This window comes from Anas platyrhynchos, chromosome 3 (genome assembly GCF_047663525.1).
Source record: "Anas platyrhynchos isolate ZD024472 breed Pekin duck chromosome 3, IASCAAS_PekinDuck_T2T, whole genome shotgun sequence".
Lineage (NCBI taxonomy): Eukaryota > Metazoa > Chordata > Aves > Anseriformes > Anatidae > Anas > Anas platyrhynchos.
Genome location: NC_092589.1, coordinates 41,598,421 through 41,626,400, shown reverse-complemented (window position 1 = coordinate 41,626,400; position 27,980 = coordinate 41,598,421).

The following is a 27,980-nucleotide window of genomic DNA, read 5'->3' as shown; positions in this document are numbered from 1 at the left end:
GTGACAATTGCAACAAGGGTAACAGGCTTTGCTTTCCTCATGGGTGTTTCTCCTCTGGTAGGCATGCATTTCTTTTGCATGAGAGAATCTAAGGAGGTATGTTCAGGAACCTCAGGTGGGACTTCAGCAATCCAGGTGATCTGTGTCTTCACTGCTATCTCCCGCATGCTCACAGGTTGACTGGATTGATTAATAGCTTTTTTCTTGGAAGGAAGGGAAGAGAGAAGTCATGAACGGGGTAGGATTGAGTACATGTAGTTTAGAGGTTCAGGACTGGGCATCAGGATGTGACAACACCTGAGACTTCAGTGAGCCATTTTCCTGCTGGCATATAGTAGCAAAAAGAATGATTAGCACAGATACAAGTTTTTGTCTTAGGACTTTTTGGCAGGAGGAGGGGGAAACATATCTATGAAAATAAGGTATTCTGACACAAGTAGTAAGAGTGTGTTAGCTCATTACATGAACTATACACATCTCATATTTTTATTTCCCTGCATTTGGAGTATTTGGATCTAATTTTTTGGCTTTGCCCAACTTTTTTCTTTAGTATGTTTCTTTAGATTTGTGAAAGGATGGCAGAGAGAGCCAGCACAACATGCATTCTGGCTGGACATCTTGATGAAGGAGTGGCATATAATTCAGTAAAAAAACATTGTACTAGACTCTCTTGAATTTGTTTCAGATCTTTGTGGGCAAGACTGCTCATTTTATTAAGGCTTCCTCCCTCTCATGTCTTTTCTCCTCTGGATGGCAGCACTACTCAGGTATCTTTGGCTAGGAGTATGGGTGACAGAACAGATTAGAAAGCTGTTAATTGTTGGATTTCATTCTTATGGAAGCAAAGTGAAAAGCTATGAGTAAGTTTACTTTCACATCAATTTCTTTAAGGATTAAGTTCACTCATTGGAGAGTAGATGAGGAATGTTGCAAAAATAAAGTAAATCATTAAGGTTTCTCTCTAATTTCCTCAAACTTTTTATAGGCTGAGTATGAAGATCAGGTCATAAAACCAAATTGTTATACTTACAGTATTTACACATTATCTATAAGCTACACTCCTAAATGTGTTCTTTATATCTACGGTGTGATAAAATAGAATAAATGTAATCATTACCTGTGCTGCTTGAGTCTATGAAAGTAAACAGAACCTAGGGACATCTCAATAGGCATGCACCCATGAAAATGCAGATGAACTTGGACCTTGCTCTACCCACTCTTTTATCACCCTGCTTTTCTTTTATGGGTGCCAAACATAATGTAACGTTTTTCCATGAGTCTGAAAGCAGATTATTTTATTTTTTTTTCCTGGAGTTATTATTCATTTATAGCCATAGTTAGATGGCAGAAAAGGCTGTCTGTGAGCCATGTGCTAACTGAGATGGTTTTCTGTACATACATATGTATGTTCATACATTCCCTGTATAAAGCTGCATTTGTAAATGTGTGTGGAGAATGCACGCACACACATACACCTATAATTACTGATGTAATACTTACCTTGGCAAGATAGGAGAATAAGATATTATCCTTTTGACAGAGGCAGGATAATGAACATTCTAGGTCCACTTTTATTGCAAGTTTCTGTTTATTAGAGTAGACCTAGTGCAATTTATCTACTGTGTAAAAGCACAAGTCATGGGACCTGGAGAAACCTGTTGAATGGATCCTTAATTCCTTTTGATTTGCCTTCAACCAGTGGCACAGATTTGAAGTCTGATGGGAACTCCACCTGTGAAGTCCTAAGCGACAAATGTACAACAGGGCTGCTAATAGCAGCTCTTACATCAAGTCAATGAACGCAGATTAGAAGGCTAGAATAAGACAGAAATAATGGTATAAAGTGCTATTTTTGCATTTACCAAACCAAGAACCCTATCTGTGCTCTGTTTGACCAGACCTACTAAAAGTGGCCATGGGAGGAAGATATAGATTGGGTTAGAAGACCTGTCAATATGCACAGGCTTATTTAAGTCAGCCAGGTTATTTAATTGCTTTATTCATTAGTAAAAATTCACTTCACTTAGGTGGAAGATGACAGATGCGTGTGTAGTTTGTGAGATGAAATAATAGCTTGAAGGTTGGAGAATGCTAACTAGAAGTCTCTTTCTGTGGCTCACTCTTCATAGCTGGACTGTGTTTCTCATAATATACTGTCTGTAAGATTTCCATCATCTACTACTTATGATTCAGCTAAAGGGACGATTGCACAGGTCACTGGAGGTGAAATCTAGTATGTAGCCAGCCCGCAGAGGCAAACAGAAAGACATCCAATCTATATTTTTCCATGAATCTTTGTGGCATCTCAGCGAGGCACAAATTATTGTTGAACTCACCCCAGATAAATTTTTGCTTCTTGACAGCTGAAATATCTTGACTTGTATTCATCTAAAACTGCATATGTTAAAATTTTCCCAGTGGACAGTCAGACATATAATATGTCCTGTAAACAATAGGTATTTAAATGGAGAACTGCCTCTCAGGTACTGTAACTTTCCACATATTCTATGTAGTTCTTTCTGCATTACATATTTAAATCAGCATTACACATTCTTTCTATCAGTTAAAGTAAATCACAGAATCACAATGCAAAGAAATCACTGAAAGCTTAAAGAACTTTTTTATTCATGAAGCTCATTTAGGTCCTCTTCTGTCCTCCTCACGTGGTACCGTTTGCTTGACATGAAACATGATACATGTCAATAAAGGCACAAATACTATTACATATGCTTGTATGATTTTTTTCTCCTCCTGATTTAATGCTGTCTGTAGGCCAAACTGTATCATTTCAACAGTATTGAACACTTAGAAATACTTGGAAGATTTAGTGAGATCGGTCACGTGAGTTACAGCCATGAAGACAGGAAAAAAATAAAACTTGTATAACTATAGTTTCCTGTACTTTTTCTATTAAATGAAATCTAAATGCAAATCCTGAAGGGGGGGTGCTTTCACCCATGAATTTGACTCCTTGAGCCAAGACATATTCTTTTTTTTTTTTTTTTTTTTTAATGGCTTAAGTAGATCAAACCTCTTGTTCCTCTATTTTTAGAGAGCTTACAAAATAAGGATTTTTTTTTTGTTTTGTTATGTCTTTGTAGTTTATTTTTTTTAAGACCACCTCTGGCATCAAATCTCTGCTTTTTAAAAGTTTGATTGTTATGGTTTGGCAAACCTTAAGCAGGTCTATTTGGACAAAAATAACATTTTTTTATGTTGTTTTGTTTTTAATAAGGAAATGAGCTGAGCTAAGATTAATATAAATAAGTGCATATACAAAAATAGAGCTATTGTCACTTTAAGTCTCTTCGGTACTCTCATTTGGACACTTAATCTTTCTGGCCAGTTTTCGATGGCTCACATTTTGGCTTAAAAACAACTAGAGCCCAGGTTCCTACTTTCCAGGGTAATGCTCCAACCACAGAGTTATTGCATTAAATATGGCTTAGTGTACCAAGCGTCATTTAAAAGGACAACCTCTCCTTAACTGTTTGAAAAGCAAGACAGTCTTATGTGAAGAGGTATCCCAGGCTGTTGATCTCAAATAGGGAATGATACCTCCCTGCAGCAAGGAACAAAGGTCTCATACCCTGGGGAGGACAGTGTCTGCAGCCATGGCTCACACAGTATTTTCTGTAGGGCTGTTTCAAGAAGCTGCATGCTGAACACACTTATGTTGGTTGTGCCTTCTTGTGCAAAGGCTGCTCGAGCTCATGTACTGACGATCCTAATTCTCATTAACCATATAGAAATCTGAGACACCTACAGCCTCTGGATGCCACAGGGAGGTAGGCAATATGCCATTTTATTTTAATTGGATCTGGCTATAAATGACCCTGGAATGTGCACTCAACTGATTTGTGATCTATGCTTCCAAGAAAATCCCGGCCATGATGAAGCATTTGCAGGGTCAACCTCATCATTTAGCAGTGAATATATTTAAACTGAAACAGTTCTAACAACTGTCTTTAATCTTTTGTCTTGACAAGATTTTCTTGTAGAATCTGCTCTGATGAAATGTGAAGATTTCTTTACAAATGTATCTTGCAGTAACCATCAACATTTTTGCATAGAAGGGAAGAGAACGATAAGAAAACAAGAAAGGCTGTGCCTCTTGAAATATATCTTGTTAATACCATGTAAATCAATGGGCTTGATAGTACTTTCATAGACTTCAAAAAAAGGCTTGGTGGGTTGTATCTGTTACTGCCCATAGCCCTGATTCAACTTTTATAGGAGTCAATAGGCATTCTGGGTGTTTGCTCTGAGAGCTGCTTGGACTGGGCCTGAAACAAACAAGAACAGCTATGGGGAGATCCTAGAAACAGTGACAACTTCCTCACTTAAAAATAAAAAATAAAATTCTAGCTGCTTCTTGTGGGTTCTAGTGAGAATGCTCTTCATAAGTATAGCATAAATGTTAAACAACGTTTTCATGCCTGCAATTTGTTTAAATGCTATTCCTTTTCCTGGATTTCCAAGCTGAGGCTCATTAAGTTAAGATGAGCATAAGCAGCTTGCGTGCGGCCTTTCTTTCCCTCCCCCTGCTCCTCGATGCACCATACTCACTCTCCATGCATGCTGCAGGAGGTTGGAAGGAGTGTGGCTTGTTGGCTGCAGCCCTGCCACCCCAATTCCATGCTCATGCTTCTCTGAGGCACTGGACAATGTGCCTATGAGGGGGAAGAAGCCCTTAGATTTCTTTAGGGTCCTCTGCACAAGGGGACCATGCTCCAGGTGTTCAGGCTCTCCCCAAGGGGCACACGCATCGCTCCGATGAGAAAGTGACTTCTCCAGTGTGGCAATGGCCAAAAAATAAATGGGGATGAGCCCTGAAACAGTCCCTCTGTGGGCACTAAGCAAATCTCCTCTCCCTCCTTACTGCAGGTTTATTTATAGATATCCTTATTTGTTTGTATTGTCAAGAAGCAATAATTCCTAGATTATTTCTTAAGTGTCTAGAGAATAAAGATCAAATGCTGCCAAGTGTACACATGACAGATAAATGAGAGTATAACACCAGCATCCTCCTTTGTCATGGAAATCATGTTGGTTTCCTGTTAAGAAAATGAAAAGCAGATGTAGATGTTAAAAAAAAAATAAATAAAAATAAAACATAGCCAGTGGTTTGCATACTCATGCTGTATTGGGACAGTCTGGGTTATAAAGTGGTGAATACTGGGGGTAAGGACGGTGGTTTTAAATTTTATTTTGTTTTCACTTTTTTTTTTAGAGCTGCCATTCAGATCTCTCAGTCAAACTAGGATATGTCACATTCAGCTGGTTTTGCGATAGGAAATATTGATGGGGATGCTCTCTTAGATGAGTAAGCCCACAGTGATGCTGCAGGTGATGGGCTTTTCTATCTTTACCCAGTACTTCTGTCATGAACAAGAACTTGAGTTGGGCTGAACTATTTTTTTTTTCCCCTTGGATTACCCCTAGCTGCCAGCCTATGCTTGTGATCCCACATCAGCTTCTTGAGAAATGAATCAGTCCTGATTCTCCTTGTAACGTCATTTCAAGGTGCAAGGCAGGGAGGGGGAAGGAATTAAAGCCTTCAAGGAGAGGAAAGCAGGATGGTGATTTCAGGATGTCTTTTCAATGGAAAGGCTTCCAACAAATAGGAGAATATGTGAAACTGCTTTCTGACCAGACTCTCTTCAGACCCCAACCACTCCCCACCCTCCATAGGATTTTTGTGTGTATCAAGGAGGGAGCAAAATAGTAGAGGCAATTAAGTGATAGGGTGTCATAGGAAAAGGTATGGTGAAAATATGTGATTATTTATAAAGCTGCTTACTCTGGTAGTTTCATGAATTTCATGAAACACGTCTCTCTCTCCTGTGAGGGTATGAAACTGTGAGATTTAGGATCTGCCAACTGTGGTGAGAAAGGCCTGATTTTTTTTTTTTTTCTGTCATTTTTTTCAGATGACTTTCCTGACTCTTGGTTGGTCTGCAGACTTCTTTAATGACCTGTTGCTGCAGTGCCACTTCCTGTTTGTACAATATGTTGACATTTGAAAGACTGCCCTGTCTTCCCTGTAATTGATATTAAATATATATATACATATTATACATTTATATGTATGTAGGAACACTCCTGACAGGAAATGGGTAGGGTTGCAGGAGGCTTCAGCTTTAGCTATTGGAGCCATCCACTGGGTAGGGAGAAGGAGCTTCCCAAAGTGATAGAAGGGGTGATTTGGGGATCTAAGCAGGGAGAAACAGCAGGATTTGGGTGCAAGGCATGTCAGCGCCTTTTCCCTGCACCCTACCGCTCCTTCAGGAGTGCTGGCTGTGACATTCCAGTTCATACTGTGTGAATGTACTTCAGCCATCCATCCTGGTGTGACTGCTCCTTGACTGTGCTGTGCAAGCAGAGCTCATGGGGCATGCAGTTGCTGAGTAGCCCCCATGAGGGCACACACGTACACACTCACTTCAGAGCTCAAGCTGCTGCTGCTGCTTTTTAAGCAGCTAAATGTATTCAGACTGAATGCCCCTCAGATCAAGGCAAGCAATGTGAAGTACAGTATTTCGAACTTGAGCGTAAATAATTGAAATTTTCAAAACTTGCAAGTTTAAAATACTTTATTATTATTATTTGACAAATTCTCATGCTGTTATATTTGTGTGTTTTCTGTCTCCATCCAAAGTTCCTTTATCTTTGTCTTTTTATTTCTTCATTTGCATTTTTTCTTCCCTTTATCTAAATACTCATTGCAAGTGTGTGTGTCTATACATTTTTACATACAAAAATCTGTAATGCTGGTGATCTGGCTTTAATTTCAGTGTGTTTCAAGATCAGAAGGTAGACAGCTCACTAATAGCTTCAGCAATGAAGTAGCTAAAATTCATAGTGTATGGATGGGTAAATAGGTGAGAGATTTTAATACCACATGCAGTCTACTCTGCTATGAAGTACAATCCAAACTCCTTTCTTTGCTCTGATAAATCTGGTTTTGTGCATATTCACAGAGATGGGTAACCTAGGCATGTACTGCCCTTTAATTCTACTTCATCTCTTCCTCACTCGTCACATGTCTTTAATCCATGTAGTGAGGACAGGCAAGTGCCAGATTCCTGGATGCGATTAAAAGGTCACATCCTTTTGCAGTAGTTGCTATTCCACTTCTAACCTGAGGATTGCAGGGGAGAGCAAGTCTTGAAATGTTCAAGGGCCTTTCCTTTTTTTTTTTTTTTATCTGAATCATCTGATGCACTGCTGTCTACAAAACTGTATTAAAGAAGAAACTCATTGCTTTGGAATGTTTTAGTATTGAAGTTACACTTGAACAGAAATATGTCATGATTTGCTGTGGGACTTTGTTTCCACATCCATCTGAGGTAGAAACTGAGGAAAAGGAGACATAAAAATGTGTAGGCCATTACTTGTACTATCTGGTTACTGAAGTGAAATTATGCTTGTGGTATATGGAGTAAATGATTCAAGCACCTAAAATGGTTCAGAGGGGTAGATTTATTTTTCTGTTGTAGGTAGCATCGAGAGAAGCCCTTGGTGGCAGTTGCTTTAGAGGAATAAACTGGAGAAGCTCAGAATATACTTGACTGGAGTAGTATATGTCTTTTCATGTCATATTTACTGCACTTTGAGACCGTAAAAAAGAATCAGTTCCTCTGCTGATGTCAGTTCTGCACCATGTCTATACCTAAACAGTACATTGTAGCTTTAAGCACACCCATTCTGGCACACTTCATAACTCCAAAATTCTTTGAGATGCAGTTTTTGTGTTGCTGGTTCCTTTCACGCAGACGATATTGCCAATTGTAGCTGTGGGCCTTTCAACACAGGAAGAAGAGATGGGTTTCCTATTGGGCTCCTGTCTGTGGAGCTCCTTAGTGGCTTGCAGGTTTCATCAGCCAGGAACTTAGCCTCTCTTCCAGGGAGCTGGTGGCTGTTTTAGTCTTTCCCTTGCTGATTTAAAGGTGCATTGAATTCCTGGTTCTGAGTGGTGAGGAATATAAATATTTAAGTCCCCGAAATATGACATTTTACTAGACCTAAATGTTACTTTTAGGTAATCTTTATAACACCCACTAACATCTTGTTTGTTTTTTAAAGTCTTGCTGCAGTAATGTTTTCCTTTGGAAAAAGTACTTGTATGGGAGAAACTTTTTTTTCCCTGGCTTAGCAAATTACTGAGAGAAGTCTTTACACCCAAGAAAACAATTAAACTTTTTTTTTTTTTCCTCAGCAGAAAGGCTGTCTTCTAACATTAAGGAAAAAAAAAAAAATACAGCTTCTAGAAGGAGGCTGGGTTAAATTTAATTTCCAGTGTCTTCCTGTGAGTTTTAAACTCTTTTCCTTGGAAGAGCTTTTTGCTGGTTGCTCGCTGAGGGGAGCAGAATCATGAGCGTGCTGCGGTGACAGGAGGAGATCTGACCATCTCCTCCCGGCGCTGCAGTGCGGGACGCTTGGGGAAGTCTGGGGACAGGCGGTCAGGGCAGTGGGACCATCAGCATCAGCCTCCCGGAGCACACCGGTGTCTTATCTAGCCAGAAAGCCGTGCGGCTTTGGACTTGAGCAAACGCTAGCAGCCCTTGGTGTGCGCCTCCGTTTTCAGAGCCTGCGACTGAATCCTTGGCAGGAAGGTGGCGCTGGCACTCTGAGATTGGGATTTCTTGCAGCTGGTGACTTCAGAGCCACAGGCGTACCTTTTAAACAATCTCTACAGGCTGCATCAAGTGGAAAAACAACTTCCCCGCAGCTGTTTTACGTTGTGATTTTTGTCGTTGTTGTTCCTATTTTTATTTTTTTTTTAAATGCCTGACACTTAAATCCTGCTCCCTTACAAATAAGATCCCCTCTTTTCCTGTGAAATAAATGCCGCCTCAACTAGTTCACGTCTTACACCACCTTCATTGTATCCCAGCACCAACTAGCTCTAGGAAGCTTTTGGTTACAATGAGCTGCTTTGTATGGAGTGTGTGTGGCTTTGGTGGTGACCTCGGTGAGCAGGGGTTGGTTTTGGTACGGTGGAGGCTGTGGGGGGGGGATGACCCCCATGTGGGTGTCAGCATGGGTTTTTGTACTTCTGCTGACTTTAGAACTCAGGGTGTGACTCCAAACTGCACTCTGTTCCCAAACCTACTTTTTTTTTTGTTTGTTTTCCTCCTGCCTTTTATATGTTTATGTTGAATTCCATGTTCTAGGCACACAACTTTATCTAGGTAATGTGCCCCCTTTTTCTCTACACTGCTTATGAAGTTTTAGCATTAGTGAATTGAGCTCACTTTAACCTTGAACTTCAAGACATAAAATTAATTGTCCATTTCTTCCCAGCCTGCCCACTCCTTTAATTTTGGTATATAACCAATCATTTCGGTGAGTACTGGCAATACACATTGCAGGGCAAATGATGGTAGTTATTTTCAGTTTACTTTAGGTGTGTGTGTGCATGGTGCACTCAAATAAATAAGATACATGCTCTCACATGCAAGGAGCTTGAGTGTGTTAAGTATTTACACTTAGACTATTGCTTGCATACTATTCTACATGTATTTAAAGCTTTCATGTACCTTGAATGAAGTACAAGATACAAAAGGATTAAAGTCTGTATTGTCACCAACCATGCAAATAACCCATGTGTACACATGTGTATTTTTTTCTAGACCACTTTTAAAAACTTAACTACAGTATTAAACATGCAAGTTTTTTAAAAAATCTTATTTCATGAAGGTAGTCATTTAATAACAAAACACTGTGTTATTCACAAATTTTCTTGTGCTACATAATCTATTCTAATTGCTTAATCTCCAAGGAGTTCTATTGGCATTTATTTAACACCAGTTGCAAGTGTAAATGTTCTTAATTTCCAGTATGTGAAAGTTGCAATGAACGCATGTAACGGAGGATGTCAAATTGACACTTCATGCAATGATGTAGTTAAGGCAGCATTAAGTTACTTTTAAATAGGATTAATTTATTAAAGTTCAAAGCTCCTCAGAGCATAGGAACAAGTATGTGATGGCTTGTTATTGTTTGAAAGTAACTTGTGGAGGGGAGTCACTCCAAAATTTCTGTGATATAACTTTACATTACAGTAAATGATGAACTTAAAGACTTAAAACGTTAAGCAGGGCAAACAATTCAGTACAAGGCAGAGAACTTGGCTTGGCAACCATTGCACAAAGCCTGCTTGGGCTGTTAATTAGCACTTGCATTGTAATAGAGCCATGCAGTCCCAGACACTGTACAGAGCAGGTGTGGGGGGCTTCTCTAGAGCTTCTACATCTTCAGCATATGAGATGTGGGAACAAATTGGTCTTGGAGGGCACAGGACATCAATAAAGGTCTCAGAAGAGGTGAGTGGTGTTATTTAGAAAGGAATTGGAACAGCCCCAGTACCCTGTCAGCTGTTTTCCACTGGTGGAGTCATAGCTTTGATCCTCTCTGTAATCTTGAATATCACTGTAGATATACATACAGGAACACAAGTAACAGCTGGCACCCAAACTCTCAGGAAAAACTCTGAAGTTCCAGGTTCTTTTTGTTTGTGCTGGATTTCACAGGGCAAAGTAACTCAGGAAACCATGCAATGAAGAAAACAATGCTTTCTATAACATGACTGTATGTTCTAGAAACACGTTTGCCTGTGAGCCCTACTTTGTGGGGCATACTGCTGAAGCATACAGAAGTAGCTTAAAAAAGGAAAAACTAGTGTTTTGTGCTGGCTATTAACGGGAGCAGAGTTCAAGAAGCCCATGTTCAGTCAGTTTGCCAGCCCAGCTCAAATACAATCCTACCTCTCATACCTTTACCCTGGGTGAGGTGCATCATCTCTGGGACTTCCTTGTTCCTTCAGTAGATGTTGAGACTTACACTAGTTATCTTAGTACTTTCAGAGAGGGAATAGTTTCCCTCAGGGACCTGAGTGTGATAATTCATGTGGGAAGGCAATCCAGCTAGAATGTGACAGAACGAGTGGGAAAGATGAAGGCCGGTACATGAATTTCCTTGTCCATCTGAGCTGTCTTGAGCTCTTAGTAGCTACAAAAAAATAATGCTGTCTGAACACTACTCTTTCTGAGACTGGGGCATCTTTATTTTGAAAATTAGATAGGTATATTCATGCAATTAGACATATTTTGTGAGAAGTTCAGTCTTGATTATCCTCAGAGCAATGAGTAGCAGCATGTGATCATCTCTTCTCCAGCTGTGCAGGGTTGTGAAGGTTTTTTTTTGGCTTTCAGGCACAGCAGAGTTTGTCTGATTTACCACAGATTTCTGTGGTAAAGAATAGATCTGCACAAGGAGCAAAACATCCTGTCACCTTGTGCCTAGGTGTCTCCTACAAGATAGAATCCAAAAAGTTAAATCCAGTGTTTGTAGTGCAGACACAGAACTACACATGTCAGAATAAGGTTTGACAATACCGAGGTACAGGGGAAAGAGTCATTTACGCTTTCCGGTAGGACATGCTGAAGAGAGGCATGTGTTTCAAATTTTGCCTGACTTAGAACTGAGCATTAAAGCATTTTTTTTCAGCCATTCTCAAAGGAGGAATCTGTCTAAAATGAACAGAAGAAGAGTTAATCATATCTGAATGCCAGAAACATAAATTAATGTGTATGTGAATTCTGGTCCAGGATTCAAGCCAGTTCTTTTGTTAGACTAAATGGCTTCATCATCCCCATGTGAAACTGCTGAAGAGAGTTGGAGGAAGTTCATGCACGATGAGGAAAACCTAACATCTCTTGCAGCTATCCTAGGCCTTTTGTGATTAATGGAAAGAGTCCATTAATTCAAACATATGCTTTTGGTCTCCAAGGAAAAAGTGGTTGTGATTAAAAACCACCTTCTACTCATATAGCTTAATTTCCCCTGTTTTCCTGAGATGAGACCAAAAACTGAAATGGGTATGGATGGACCATGCAGTTTAGTTTGAAACAAAACAGAATGGCCGCAACCTCTGCACTCCCTTTACACAGAGCTGTGCCGGGAGGCTTTGGCGCTCTGTGAAGGGTTAGTCTGTCTCCTCACTTGCTGCTTGCTTTTTGGCAGGAGCAGAGTGTACCGAGCTTACTGTTGCCCACAGCTTCCGGAGCAACAAGACCGCAGAGGGAGAAGCCCACGTCACACACAGGGAGCTGTGCAGTTGGGGCTGAGGAAGCCCTGCAGGTGTGAAATTCCAGATAAGGGCACATGCCAGCACCTCCTGTAAGGCCAACCCTGAAAGTGGAAGGAGAACATAGTGTGTTGGAGGGGCTAGGAGGATTCAGGTGGTCTCTGGCAAGATACATGTAAATCTGCTGCTATGGGGGAAAACCAAAAGACTTGTAACCTTGGATGCTTTCAAACTAGGCCAGCTAAGGAGAAACAGCTCTGCTATTAGCAGTGGGCAGAGAGGCAGTGGGATATATTAGCTGCAGTTCAGCTAAATTGCATTAGATACTGTGTTTTTAACTGCTTAAGTAAGCTGTACGCAAACTCCAGCAGAGACAAAATTCTCACTTTTTTTTTCAAAAGTTCAGTTACTTGAGCTGACAGACCTCGTACTGGATTGTCTGTCTTATTGCACAGCATAGGTGTGTGGCAGGCAGCAGTTATTCCAGCCCTTGGTTTGCAAAGCTGTGATGTGAGCTATCAATAAGAAGGAAAGAAATTCCCGGAGGGAGGGGAACTCACTCTTCTGCTGGGAAGGTACTGGGGATGTTGGAGAGAATAGGGACCAGAGGTCACAGCACTTATGAGTCCCAGTGAAGACTGGCCAACTCTGCCTCAGACGGTAGTGAGGAACAAGGAGCAGACAGAGCTCAGAGCAGGTGTGAAGAACCCAGCAGGGAACCAGCAGGGACTGGGCACTGCTACTGCTCCTCACAGAGTAACTGGGCTATGTCTAACTAAGTGCCCGGGTCCTACAGTCCCACCTATGTGGACCTGGATGTTGAAAGAAGAGCCACACGCAAAATCTTTCCTGTCCTGTTTGTTCTATTTATTTGGAGGGAGTTGTTCTAAAAGGGTTGACTTCCTAGATTTCATTTGAATTAAATCTTGACCTTTTCTTGAGTTCAAATGTTTTTCAGTTTCCTTTGGTGAGCAACCTGCAAGAGAGCCTAGTTAGATCAAGCTCAAAACTGGCTGGCTTACCCTCTCACCATGAAGTACTGCAGGAATGAGTGTGATGTGCCTCTTTGTATACCCTTTAAAAGTCCATTGTGCTCCCAAGTGCGTTTGTGTGAAAGAAAGCCTTTTGAAATCAAAGACTTATAAAAATGAATACTACAATTTAAATTTAAAAAAAAAAAAAAAAAAAAAAAACTGTGTAAAAATAAAACACCCTTAGTAAGGATGAACCATACCTTGTCTGGAGTGTTTGTAACCCAAGAGTCATGGAGAAACTAAAAGAAATCTGCTATTAGTAATATAAGCAAACTGTCTATCATGTCATTTGAGGACCTTATTAAAGACTATTTTTACTGACTGGGTAAAGGCTCTGCCTGAGGTAAAATTTTATTCAAGATAAGGAGTATCCAAACTCATGCTATTAATAGATTCTAAAATTTCATCGTTAGTGTATGTATGCTTATAATTACCCCATTGACACCCTTTAAATGTCCCCTGTAAAATGTGATATAAGCTTTTAAGGTTCCCTAAATGAACATCTAAATGCATCTATAATATGAAACCTTAAAAATAGTGGTTTTAAGAGAAGCCTTTGTCTAGCATTGATTTTACTGTTGGTGAACCAGATTCTGAAGTAGACCAGTTTTTTGCTGAGACAATTGCTGTTCATTTTTGTGGAGTTGTGCAAAGCTGACTGTTAAGCAGTTGGCTCATTTAAAATACCTTGGTGCAATACAGGTGTGTGCATTTAACCTGGAGGGAAAACAGACCAGGAGAAGGACAATTATGGGATCTTTCTTCTCCCCCTCCCTTGCCACTCCTGCTTGCCCAAGAGGAAAAAGAATCACATTTCAGATTCTAGGAAGTCACACTTGCCCTGTTTGTTCTCTGATATAGGCCTGTAAACAGAGACATCCAGTCTGTAAACAAGTCAACCTTACAAAGTGACTGAAAGATAACAGTCCTCCATCTAACAGTGGGAGCGGAGGGAGGGAGCAGGGGGAGGAATGATAGAGGGGCTGCAATAAAAACAGGAAGGTCTCTGTTGGTCCTCTTGAAGTTAGTGGTTAAAAACATCAAAGCGTGGTGTGTGTTTTTTTCAACCAGGCTGCTGTGTCACTTTATAATTCTTTGTAAAGTAACCATCCAGCCACTAACATACTGCAACTGTTAGTGTGAGCTGTGCTTTGATTTAGGGGAACTGTGTCCAGCTTCAGGCGTGTTAAACTAAGGAATCTCTTGTAGGTTTACTTGGCATGCTGTGTGCCACTGAAGAAACCTTAACTTTTCAGAGCTGCTAATTACAAGCTGTTCAGGATTTTTTTCCTTTCATTTGGGGGGGGGGGGGGGGGGGGGGGCTGGGAGGAGCAAAAGAGCACTGCCTTTCTCTCTTCCTAAACCCAAATCATTTTCCCAGACTCTGAAGTCCTTTCAAATTTTCCTACCTTGAAATTTTAAGTGAAAACCAAGATGGCATTGGAAAGTAAGGAAAAACAACTGTACTGTATATATCAAAGCAAAAATGTACATATACTCAGCTCAGTTCTAAGAAATATAAATTATTCAACAGCTGCTTCAGCAGAATGGTTCTTAGAGTTTGAAGCCAGCAGAGTGCATCAGTTCTCTTAGAAGGGGGGGAAGGTATTTTGTTCTCTCAAAATAAGAGATTCAGAGAATTGCCCGGCATTCTTGTCCATCCTTGGAAAAGCAGTCAAATAAAGATTGGTAGGAAGAGAAGCAGAGGAGGGTGGAAGCCTTTAAAGTGGGGAGAGGAACCGTATTTTTTTCAGAGGGGAATAGTGAAATTTCATGTGAAGTTAGAAGTGTCTCTCCTGTGTACTGTACAGGCAGACCAGCCTGATTTATTATTATATGGAAAGCTGACTTGCCTTGCACGGCATTTGTTTTTAGCTTTAGCATAGGAAGAACAGACTTTGACTTGGTAAGCTGATGCCAGTAACAGTTTTGTACATGGAGGAGCAGTTGGACCTGGCCTATAATAGAGCACACTGGTTTGGGGGTGGAGGCTAGACTTTCAGCAGTTTTCCTCCACAGCAGTAGCCACTATAAAATTTCTTACTCCTGCAATGAATAGTTGTGTAGGAGGGCTTGTTGTGGTTGAGGAGGAGTGGAGGCAATTGTTCTAGGTGGGGCAGGGTTAGATGACTGGTGCTAATGTGCTCCCTCAACAGATATGATAGATATCTTCTTCATGCCTAAATGATGGCTTACATTTTCTCTGTGATTCAGGTTTTTAGCCTCCATCCTTAGCTACTGATTGAAGCTAATGAGCACTCTCAGCAGTGGCAAAGCGGCAGTGTAGGTTTTAAATGGAAGTCCACAGCACAGAGCTCATTTAGGGAACAGATTTGCTAGTGGGCTTCCATTTAAAGGTGGAATTTGAATGGGCCACTGGTTGCATAAACAAAGTGGAACAGACCTGCATACTTCTTACTTATGATACACACAGTCGGGTACTTTAGATGGATAACTAGCATGATTTCCATAAGCAATTTCTAAAGGATCTTTTTCATATTGTGAGCATATCTTTGCATATAGTTCCCCTGAAGGGGAAATTTGTTCCTTCTTCTTGTCTAATAAAGGGAAAAAAAAAAAAAAAAAAAAAAAAGGAAAAAAAAAGAAAAGAAAAGAAAGTAACTTAATCTCACGGTTCACTCCAGGTGAATCTGTATTTAAATAAAGTCTTGACACTGACTTCTAATAATGTATTTCCTTCTTATATTATCAGCCATTCTAAAAATGCCTGCTCCCTATAACAACTGTAATAGTAACCAGCTACAATAATGTCAATGTATGTTCTGTCTTTAGTACAGAATAAATCAAAAGACCTGCAAAATTGTTAGGTAAAATCACTTATGAGTAATAATATACTAAAAGAAAGAGCTGCAATCATTGTTTGTTCAAACTTCCACTCATATCAGCTTAAACTGAGACTTTGCTTTTAACTGATGGGTTATGTGCCTAAAACACACAGGCACTCAAAGGTGAATGTACACACACCAAGTCAAACATTTATTTATTTTTTTTTTAAGTAAATGTAGGATATAAAGTATGCCTTTGGGGAACCTCAAAAGGCTTAAAAAATATTTCTTCAAAAAGTCACATGTGATGGCTACGTGTTACAGACCACAGATTGGGCACAGTTGCCCTTGTATTCCCTTAGCATCCCTCTGAAATTCCTTTAGACATGTGGGTGAATGCATGCTGGTTTCCCAATGTTTGAGCTACTGGTTGAACTGGGATAGTTCTAGTGATGTGGGATACTGACATGTCAAAGATATATCTCTTCTGTCGATGTATCTCTGTCTTCTCGATATTAATAATTTCTCAACATTTGTGTTGCTCATTCCAAATTCTTTTCATATTTCTTACAACCATTTGCAAGATGGTTCAAATATCATAATCCCAATATCACAACCCCAAACAATCCTTGGCTACATCCTAATCAATGTAAAAAGTTTGATAATGTAATGAAGAGGTGAATTGCTATTGCTGGCTAGTCTAGTGATGGGAGTTCATCTTGAAAAACCCTGGAAGTTTTTTTGAGTACAAGCTTAAATTTTGAACACGTTCATGTAGTTGTCTTTCAGAAACTTGCTCAAGCCACGTTGTTGCCCAAAGGAGCTAGCGGAAATATAAGAACTGAGGCTGCCTGGCCATTTAGTGGATGTTTCCTCTGTAGAAGTTTGCTGGCAGTGTGGAAGAAAAAAATAAATTGAATAATGAAACAAAGCATTTACAAGCATCAATCAGATAAAAGCCACAAAGTTACTTCAAAGGTATTAGTGCATCTTTTTATTTGCTTTTCGTGTACATTCATATGCATGACGTTGTGTTTGGAAGACTGTCCATGACAGAGAAATTCCAGAGTGCTTGCATGAATAAATATGAGCAAATGTTCATCAGATGTTCATGCCGCAAGTGTCTTGCTCCCTTCTTTTGCCCGTTTTTCAGTGCTTGCTATCCGTTTGGAGCAGACAAAATACAAAATGAATTTGAGGGTTTTGTTTGCTTGTTTTTTTGTTTGCTTGTTTAAATAAATGCACAAGTAACAGTTGCAAGGATTCTTATGTGAACATCCACGTTCTAAAATGTATTTCTGGATTATGGTCAAAGTAACATTATGAATAACAAATATATTGAATTCTGTCTAAGTTCCCACATGGATACAAAGGTCTGTTTTCTTCTTCTTGTTCACATCTCAGGATCACAAGTAGCTGCAAATATTTAATGTTAACTGGAGTACATTTTATGCCTCAGAAATCTGCCTTTCAGGTCGCAGGGATCCTATAATCCACTTTTTTCCCTATAAGGCAGTTTGTTTTTTTAATCCTTCAGATATAGATTAACAGCTAAGAATGTTACCCTTGGAAATAACTACTAATTGTAAGTTTAAGTGGTGCTAAACCTATAGGTACTATGTAAGTCTTATCTGCTGCGGTTTCTGTAGGACTATGGATGCCATCAAAAGCATTGAAATCAACAGAGAACTTTTTATTACCTCAAAACTACTTTAGTTCAGGCTGCACAAACCTTACTGACATAACGTCTCACTTTTCTCTGTGTTGTATACTTGGTTGCTTGTTTGTCTCTTCCTATTTTAAGGGGTGCTTTTCAGTGCAGCTGACGAGGCTGCAATGCTGTGACTGTGAACATAGGCATGCTTACCAAGCTTGCATGCAAATCCACTGACTTCAGCTAAGCTAATAGATGGCTGCACAAATATGCATATACTGAGCTAATTCACAGAGTATTTGAAAAAACAGCGTCCCATAAGTTGTTGGATAAAAGCAAGATCCTGTGTGTGCTTATTCAATAAAAAAGAGCAAACAAAAGTTTTTGAGCACCGTTTTCTCTTCCTCACTGCTTTTGTACGTTTAAAATAAACAAGCGTGTTTCTTCTTGTCACTACTTTTGATTTAATTAATCAGCATACAATGAATAAAAAGAATAATAAACAGTCTGGTTAGTATATGGTTGTGAGCCTAAGGTTTCCAAGGTGGCATCATGTGTAAGAGAGCAAAATACTAACAGTATCACTGCAGAAAGGTGAGCTGATCTGAAAGTAGAGGGCATAGAGGAGAACAGAGAGTTCTCTATGGTTTGATTTCAGCTCACTAAAAGCCCAGGGAACTGTGAATTTTATATGGCTGGAGCTCAGCAGAACAGAGCTTTGTCTGGTTAACTCAAAATGACTAGATCATGCCTGGTAGCTGGTCCTGGAAACCTGACCCTTGTCACAGGCTGACCACATCAATTTGCAGGAGATTGATGATGTATAGACTTTGGATGCCCCAGGGGAGGCCTAAGAAACATTGTATTGTTAATCTATACCCCTCATTAGCTTCTGCTGTGCTGGATTTAAACTAACTGGCAGGGCTATTTGAGCTGGAGATTGAATGCTGTGTTATCTGGCATTGTTATTATTAGTTACCTATTGAATGAAAGAAATTTAAAAATATTTTCTCCAAAGTTTAATACCTCAGAAGTGGCAGAATTCTTATTTTAATGCTCTACCCCTGTTGTCAAATGCCAGGAATTCCTAGATTTTATTTATTGATTGATTTTAGCATTCTTCTTTTGACAGTTTGAACGTTATCTCTTCCCGATAAGTATCTATCCTTTTCCAAGCTGTGGCAGGCATATTATATGTGCTGTAATCAATTTACATTTCACTTATTACTTATTCACTCATTATGTAAAATTACATTTTACATTCGTCAGCTCTTGCTCTGCCTATGAACACTGTAGCCAGCCCTGCGTTCACTGTTTCTTTATGTACTTGAGACATGTTGCTTAACCATTTCTTTAGTGCAGCGCGAGGTTTTGATTTGAAGGAGGCTGTAGTTTTAAACATGGTTTCCATCAAACAGTAACATCTTTGTCAAACTTCAACAGAATTAACCTTAACTGCCAAGGAAGTTTTGACTGCCATCATAAAAATGTTTGATTAGTGTTAATAATTTATTAAATTGGTTTGTCCTGACACTGCCAACATGCTGGAAATCTCTCAACCATTAAAACATTAACAGAGGCTGTAACACAATGCTCCTTCTGTTCCATGTTTTATTTCAAGACCACATTCTTATGAGCCTGGTTCTGTGGTGTTCCAATATGCTCTCATTAGGACTGCACTAAAAGATGAAATATGACAAATATTAAAAAGCGTGGGAAAATGGAATAGAGCATGCCGTGTGTAGTTTTGTGGGCAACACTGCTGTGATTAAATTTTGCAAAGCAAACCTGTTGTTGCAATATGGGGAAATAAAGTTACTAGGCAAGTATTTAACTGAAAGAGGCCCAATGTATTGGATAACATGTATTTTAGGAGGTTGGATAAAGTGTACTTAGAATTTCTACTAAGACGTGAAAGCTGGTATCAGACCTGCTATGTTGAAGCAAGCCATTCAATTATACAAGAAACAAGGTCTTCTTTAAGGAAAGTATTAATGCCTTGATAATAGATTGATCAAAGTTATATGTGATCAGTTATATCTGTACTTGAATCACCAGTGGTAAGAACTCTCCTATATTCTGCCATAAACAGCTGCTTTGGCTCATAAAAACTCAATAATTGCATGTGATGTATTCAGTATAAAAGACCATTTACACAATAACAAGAGTTTGGTTTGTTTTTCATCTATGTGGAAGGTTGAAATAGAGACTTGGTTTATTCTTTATGATTTGCTGTTAAACTCAGAAATTCCATGAGCAATTTTTTTCTATTATTATTGTTATTATTTTTTTAGGAATCATGTTTTTCCCCCATTTTAGTACTCAAATTTGTAGACTGAGGTTACGGGTTGTATCAAGGAAACACAGAGATGTTGACAGGTGAAAAAAAAAATATTTCTATGACTTCCCGTCCCAGTCATGAATACATATAGAGAATGGTTTCTGTACCTTGGAAACTTAATCCATAGTCTTTTGAGCTTTGGGAGCAAACAATTGCAAAATTATTCATAGCAGCTGGATTGATCCTCTCTCAACTCCTCTCTCTTCAGTACCTGAACAAATTTGATAGATGTGTTAGTGAAAAGTGTATTTTATTCTATGAGAGGAAGTAATCTAAGCTAGTCATGCATAGAGTTTAGGATATATATGTATTTTCTTACTGAGAACAAATTCTTTAAGTAAAATTTGCCTAGCTTCTGTTTTTTAACATTCCCAGGTACTCAGCTGCATGGAGTACCAATATGAAATAGCTGACCTTAAGTCAGAGGACTGATTTATAGTGAGGTCAATGACAGGAGAACTTGGCCCTTCTCCCATGTAGTCTCCACTGATTTTTCCTTTCTGTTATGGGAACAATTTTCTGGGTATTATCACATAGATCAGCATTCTGCAGAAAGTCCTTTTTAATAAACTAACAACACTGCAAGTGTTAATTTCCTTTAGTAAGTACTATACCTTATAAGAGGATGGCAAGAACTGTGTGGCAACAGTACATTAATTTGTAGAAAATGATCAATTGTTTTGTCATTGAAAAGTAATAAGTCATTTCATTGATAAAATCCCAATAGATCTATCAAATATGTGAGTGGTGAGGGAACAGACTGAGTGTAAACATTACAATTGTGGTTCTGGAACTGACTGGAATAGAGTTACTCTTGCTCTTTCGTGCTGTTGTTTGCTATTGTAATTGTTTCTTAATTACTTGCTGTGCTAATAATGAAAATTGTTGAACATTCTGAAGCCTCAAAACCTTTCTATGGTTCCTTTATTAATTATAACAGAAAGATAAGCAGGACACAAGACTACAGTGTGATGTGAGATTTTTTAACATGAAATTTCAGGTAGCTTTTTTTTTTTTTTTTTTTTTTTTTTCCCTCAGCAAAGTCATCAGTAATCAAAGAGTTCCCTCTTGGTTCATGAGCTTTCATGTTGTTATTAGGAAGATTAGTCTTCATATGTCAAGGCTGAGTTTTTGGCTTCAGCGGGATAAATGAAGGCAAGCACTCTTACCAAGTACTGAGATGTTTCCTTCTGAATACAAGTATCCTTGGCTGCTCCTGATAGTATGCTATGCCTAAATGATCTGTGAGTCTTTCCAAGTTATAAGCCAAATATTGTATATTGCCTGAGTAGAAAAGGTGAGGCAAGGAATCTAGTATTCATGCTTAATGCATTCTGATACATTCTCCCTCCCCCCCAGTAAAGAAGGTTGGAAGTTTTTTGAATTAAGTCCATAAATTAATTATTTTCAGTTCAAATGTTGTTTCTCCTGTAACAGGACTCCTGACTCAGTGATTTTGTAAATGCCCTGCAGTTGCATGCCCCAAGTGTGGTCTAATGAGGGTTGCAGGGTGTCTCTTAGATCATGTTGGGAAATTAGAGGGACATTCTTGTCTTCTAGCTTTTCAAACTAATTATTCTCTTCTTTTGTATGAGAACAGTTCTTAGATATATGTTGAAATCTTCTTCATTGGTACCATTTTCCTGTCTGTGGCTTTGATGTACTGCACATACATACAGAAAAGCTATGTTTGGAACACCACAGTCAATAGTTTCTCATGGTCCTAACTGTTCAGTGGCGAATTCATATGTGGTTGTATGAATTAACTGAAAATCTACAGAGGAAGAAAATCTCTGTGCTGTTCAAAAGAAAATCACGTTTTCAGCTTTTTCATCTCCAATTATTTGTACCCATCTTTTACCCTTATTTCTGCCTTTTAGGAATAGTACAGTTAATGAATAAATGGACTGTAAATATCTCCCATTTTCTGCTTATATGCTGTGACTTGATGCTTGAGTTGGTACTTTTTATTGGTATTCATTGGTATGAATTAATAATGATATCTGCACAAATCGCACTTCCCCAGTCACTCAGGAAGGTAACATTTCTAAAAGCAAATATTAGATGTTTTATTACTCACAAGGCCTTTGAGTTGTTTAGGTCAGTCTTTTGTGTCTCCGAGGGCTTTTTTTTTTGGCTTTTTTTTTTTTTTTGTTCTACTTGACCTACCTTGGTAGTTAATAAGTTAATTTACATCCAGAGACAGGCAGAAGAAACAGAAATGTAGCTGCTGAGTATTTTCTCATCCATATCCAGGCAAATTATCCTTATAGTAATGACTTCCTCTGAAACTGTGAAGCAACTTGTCCTTGTAAACAGAGGCAGAAAAAAAAAAAAAAAAACCAAAGTCAGGAACTTGTAATTTCATCCTGTTTCTGCAGAACAGCTTGAGTCTGATAGTTGTCACGGCACAGACTTGCATTATAAGAGCAAGTCATGTGCAGAGCTCAAGAATGAAAGCTGTTGCACAAACAGTGAATATTTAGCTATTACTATTGCACTAGTATTGCATGGGCATCTTTAACAGGAAATGATGAACTTTGTTTCTTTACAATAAAGATGTTATCTTTATTAAAAGAGCATTCAGAGCTGTAACACACTTGTCCTTTTACATGCAGCTGCATTTGACCTGTTAGAAATCTTTGTGGCATCAGCAAATAATTAATATTGTTGCCTGACTTTAAAAAAAAAAAAAAAAAAAAAAAAAAGTGCCTTAACGCCTTTCCTTCCTCCCCCCTTCCTCCCCTTTCTTTACTTCTGCTCACAACCTGAAAATCATTTCCCACTGCCCCAGTTAGAGGAAATTTCGTCTAAGATATAAGATCAGGTGATTTATGCATTTCTTTCTAGTATAATAAAGATAGGGAAGCCTTTCAGCATAATTGCTTAACTAGCCAAATATTTACTTCAAAGATATTGTAGCTTGTATTGCAACAGCGCATTAGACAAAGTGTATATTGTGTGAGTGGGTGGAACCTGGCGGCTACCTTCATTCATCCTGACCCCAGTCGGATTTTTATCAATAACCACACCAGGGAGGCAAGAGTTATCACTCCCATGGGAAACTGCAAAGAACTTTTTATTATTGTTCTGGCAGGAGTCTAATGGGGGATAGGTTTTCACTGGGACACGTGTTGACAGTACCACATCCTGTAACCTTTCTGGAACAGCTGATTGCACTAGAGAGCACTTCTTACGGGATTAAGTCTGTTACAAGCACTGGAGAGTCTGACTTGCCTGATGTTTGTGTTACAGCATTGCGTTATTTAAAACAAAATTGTAGTTAGTAAACATTGAGAGCTATGTCCTCTTTCTTAGTGGAGAGCGAGCCCAACGGACAAGAGCAGGCTCATGAAGGAAGATTACTATAGCTTTTTCTCGTGCATCCATCTGCAGAGCTCTTGTAGGTGCCACCAAGCTGTAAAAAGGTGGTACCATCTTTCCATCTTCTCTGATGGAAACCTGAAAGCAGCATTGTTCTCCACTACAGGGACTATGTTCTTCAAGTGGAAAGTCCAGGAGTTGGACTTGATGACCCTTATGGGTCCTTTCTAACTCAGGATATTCTATGATTCTATGAAAACTTTGCAGTCTTAGACATCTTAATCTGAATTGGCAATCTATTTGTAATGATCCTTCCTCAGGTTTCAAAGCACTTTGAAAAAAATATCATATGTTTTTGTTTTTTTTTTCTGCGTTGGGTTGGAAAGCACTGAACAGGAAAAGAGACTTGCTGCAGGTCAAGTGGGAGAAGCAGGGATAAAAGCTGGGTCTCCTTATTTTTGTGGTCTTTTCAGTAGCATCCCAGCACAGCAAGGTATACAACTATTCAAGTTGGCTTCAATGGAAATACCAACTTGCTTATATTTAAGTAAAATGGGTACTTAAATAAAATTTTGTACCCAGATGTCATCACTACAGGCGTGCTGTTACAACCTGTTATAAATTTATAAATTTAACACTTAAACAAACAAACAAAAAAATCATGAGGGCATTTTATGTATGTACAAGAGAATTTTCCTCCTCTGGCTATGTGCTCTGTTAAGAAGTGGGTGGGGGGTGGGAAAAGGATTAACAGGGGGTGGTGAAAATTGTATTTTAACAGAAGAAAGAGCATGCACAGCTATAGTCTCACAGCAAGAAACAAACATTGTAATCGTAAACAAATGTAACCTTGAATACAGAAGACAGTGATTTTATTGTATTGACATATGGCGCGCGGGCAACAATGGAGGATTTGTTCTTTTACATTAGTCAGGATAAATTGGCAGGCAGGCCCTTTCTGTGGCCATTGCTTCCAGATAGCACATGTCATAGTTGGATTCTAAAATGTCTAGGAATGTGCAGACAAAGGCAAGGAGAAAACTTGCTTTAAGAGGGTCTGAGAAACCTCTTCACCATAAGGCCTAAGGATGAATGTTCTAAGAAACAGTGGTAGAAACAAGAACAGTATGAGAAAAACCTCTTCCATTCCATAATGTGCCTGCTCTGCATTTTACCTTCATTTAAATTACTTAGATTTGCACTCTGCAAAGGGTATCTGTATGTGGTATCTTAAGGCATTGTAATACAAGGCCAGCTATGCACATCTATGCAAACTGTGAAGAAACAAATATTTCTTCAGAAGGATGATGCTGTTCTGCACAATACCATCCTCTGTCCTGGTGTGTCAGATTTCTACTCTCAATGCACTTGTTTAGATTCCTTCGGGTTCCTAACACAGATTGGATGGGATCATGTTTCTAAATCTGGATCTCATTGAGAAATAAGAATTGTTTTTTCTTATAACAAGTTACCTTATAGTAGTTCAACGAAGGAGATCTTTATTGTGTGCTCATGGATACTCTCTGCATATCATGAATAATTGGAAGTGTGTGCTGTGTAAGGATGTTGGAAAAGTCTTGGCCATCCAAAGTTTGACCACTTTTAAATTAAGCAAATCAAGAATATATTTGTAAGGGAATATGTGCTCTTTTTCTTCCTTTCTGTTCATTATATGTTAGAACTACTTTGGGAATTTTTGATAAATTGACTGCACTGAGGTCCATGCTATAGTAGGACGGTTCTTTTTCTTTTGAATTTGCATTTCCATGTGTTCAAACTGGAAAAGAGCAGCAAAAAGGCAACACCCAACTCTTTTTATGAGGGAAAACCAAGGAAGAGAAAAACAAAGTATCTTGATCCTTAGGGTATTTGTGTGGAAATGTAAGGTCTCCAAGGTCAGTGCAGTACCTATTTAATGCATTATTTATATCTGATTTAAGAGCATCTTCTAATTCTTGTTTGTTTAGAATTCGGATTAATTCTAAACAAAACCTCTGTTTTGTTGCGATCATATTACAGATGCTGGATGCAAATGTAACATGAAGTTCAGATCCTGTTTGGGTTTTCTGTTTGCTTGCTTTTAGTTCTAATCATAGGAATCTTTTCAGGCTGTGCAGTTTTTGTGTTGCTTGTTTTTTTGCCTTTTTTTTTTTCTTTTTAACAAGACAGAATTACCGTATGCCGTGCAACTGTAAAGAAGAGAGTTCTGTTATATCAGTAAAACGGAGGAAAAAAGAAGTCTGTATGTTCATTTTTCTGCACAGACAATAAAAAAAATACTTTTATACTTTTACATCATACACAACAAATTATGGGGCAAACCTTCAATCCAATAATGCCTCTTAATAGTCCACTGGTGTATGGGACCTAGAGAGAATCATGTTAAAGCTGACCCTCTATTTTTTGCTGTCATTAGGACCAGTCCCTGTTTCTTGTTAGACACTCTTCTAAGAGAGCAGCATTGCTGCAGATTTCATTGAGAGAACTGGGGAATAATTCAACCCGCAAGGGGAGCCTGGAGGCTGCCACGCTTAGAGCAAGATCAACTTTGAAGCTAGATCCAGCTTCAAATATAACTCAGGTTGCTCAGGGCTGTATCCATTCGGGTTTTGAACCTTTCCAACAATGGGCACACCTCCATCTCCCTGCTCTCCTGTTCCAGTCTGTGACCAGCCTCGTAGCAAGGAAAAAAAAATAAAAGTATATAATTGGAATTTTCTTGGCTGTAGTTTGTTTGTTGCCTCTTTCCTTTCACTGTAAATCTCCAGAAGCTTGTCTCTGTCTTCTTTAAAAATGTCTATTATATAGATGAAACAAACCATAAGATCTCCCTTCACTTTCTCCTCTTAAAACTGAGCAAACCAAGTTCTCTTAGCTTCTCCTCTTATGTTATGTGCTCCAAATCCCATGAAGCTAGCAGACTGGTCCCTTCATCCAAAGCAAAAACTTGAATTAATTTGCAACAAATATGTTTCAGCTTTCAAGGCATGAGTGAAAGCCAGACACGTGGGGTAGGTTATTTCCATGTTTGAAGGGAAATGTGTTGGCACAGACATAAGATACCTCATTGCTAATGTAATTTTTGGCAGGTATGCTCACTCAGACCAGTTTGTTAGATGCCAAAGGCAAAGCATAGTGTAGCTTAACATGTCTTATGTGTGGCCTCACTAGCAGTCCTGTGTTCATACCTCCAGTCAGCCTTTATTGTCTTGGCTCTTCTATTGGCTCATGACAGTGCACGTCCCAGAAGAAAATTCAGCAAATTATTCAGTAAATAACAGGATTTTTTTTTTTGTACTCTTGTAATATCTGACTAGAATTTCAATTCAGTTGTATGAATGCCTAATTTTATTCCCTTCATTCCAAAATATTCAAAAATGTTTGAGAAATTATACATGTGGTTCAAATTATTTTGTAGTGTGATTCTTCACTGATTTCCTAGGCAAAATGGATTTCAGTATGTGAAGTCCTTTCTGGACCTTGTTTTTCACCAACTTTTATCAAGCTTGCTCCATTGTAACCTGTTCTCATTGTAAACAACATTTCGAAGATGTTGTGAGGATGGATTGAATGTTCAAACAGAGAAAACAAAGCCCAGTTATGTAGCAGTCTTTTTGTTGATCACCTACTCCCTCCCCCCCTTACAAAGTCAAGTAGGTATTTACTTGAATTAATTTAATTGTTTTGAAAAAGTTTTCTTTCTGTATGCTCTGCTGGATATCAGCTATCTGTATATAGTCCATGTGCTCGTGGCAGGCAGGGATGGGGTAGGAGCTGGAGAGGTGCTTTCTTGAGTAATAGGCCAAAATTACACCTTGGTGGCTAAGGAGGGCTGGAAGTTTTTGGTGTTCCATGTATACAGCTCTGAACCCATGGAGACTTGCAGATTGTCGATACTAAACACAGCATAACAATTTTACACCTATTTCCAATTACCATTAACACAGTTGCTTAAGTAGGGGAAAAGACGCTTTTGTTTCTCATACTGGTTATCTTGCAGTTAAAAAGCTACAGTCATTGACACCATAACATAAAAGCAATCTCTGAGGAGAAGAAATGAGGAAGGAATTAATGTGAGGAAGGAAGCACATAACACTTAATTGCTCTTCCAAATCTCATAGTTGCTGCCTTCATGATGAAAAGTAGTTGCATATAATTCTGATGGTCCAGCTTAAGAGAGGTAGCAAGAGCTGTGCCAAACACATATCATTTTGTCATGATATTACTGACTGAATTTGCATTGTTTTGGAATCTTCTCTGAGCCCTACATTCCTCCTTGCTAAACCTATTAAATCTTCATATGTTTGTGAGAAACTTCTACAGTCCACAGTATAGAAAACCAGCATATTGCAGCTTATAAAAATCTGCTTGACCAACTATAAATTATTGTTTTGATATTGATCATATAGTTGTGCCATGAATAATAATATGCAAGGACTTCAGCAGAGGATTTTTTTTTTCTTTGCCATTAGCAGTGGCATTGAAGATGCCCATAGTATTTTTCCTCACAGTAGAGGAATGCCCAGTAGAAATGACCAGGGTTACCGTTGTTGTTGTAGTAGCTGAGCAAATACCTAGATCCCAACAAGGCTTGCTCACAAGCAAATGCAGTGTTTGGATGAAGAAATATGTAACTTTAACAAAAATCTCTGTATATGAATATATGAAAAGTAATTTGAGGTGTCTTTCATGATATAATACACAGGTTGAGGTCTCACCTGCAGGATCTACGTTCTACAACACTCCT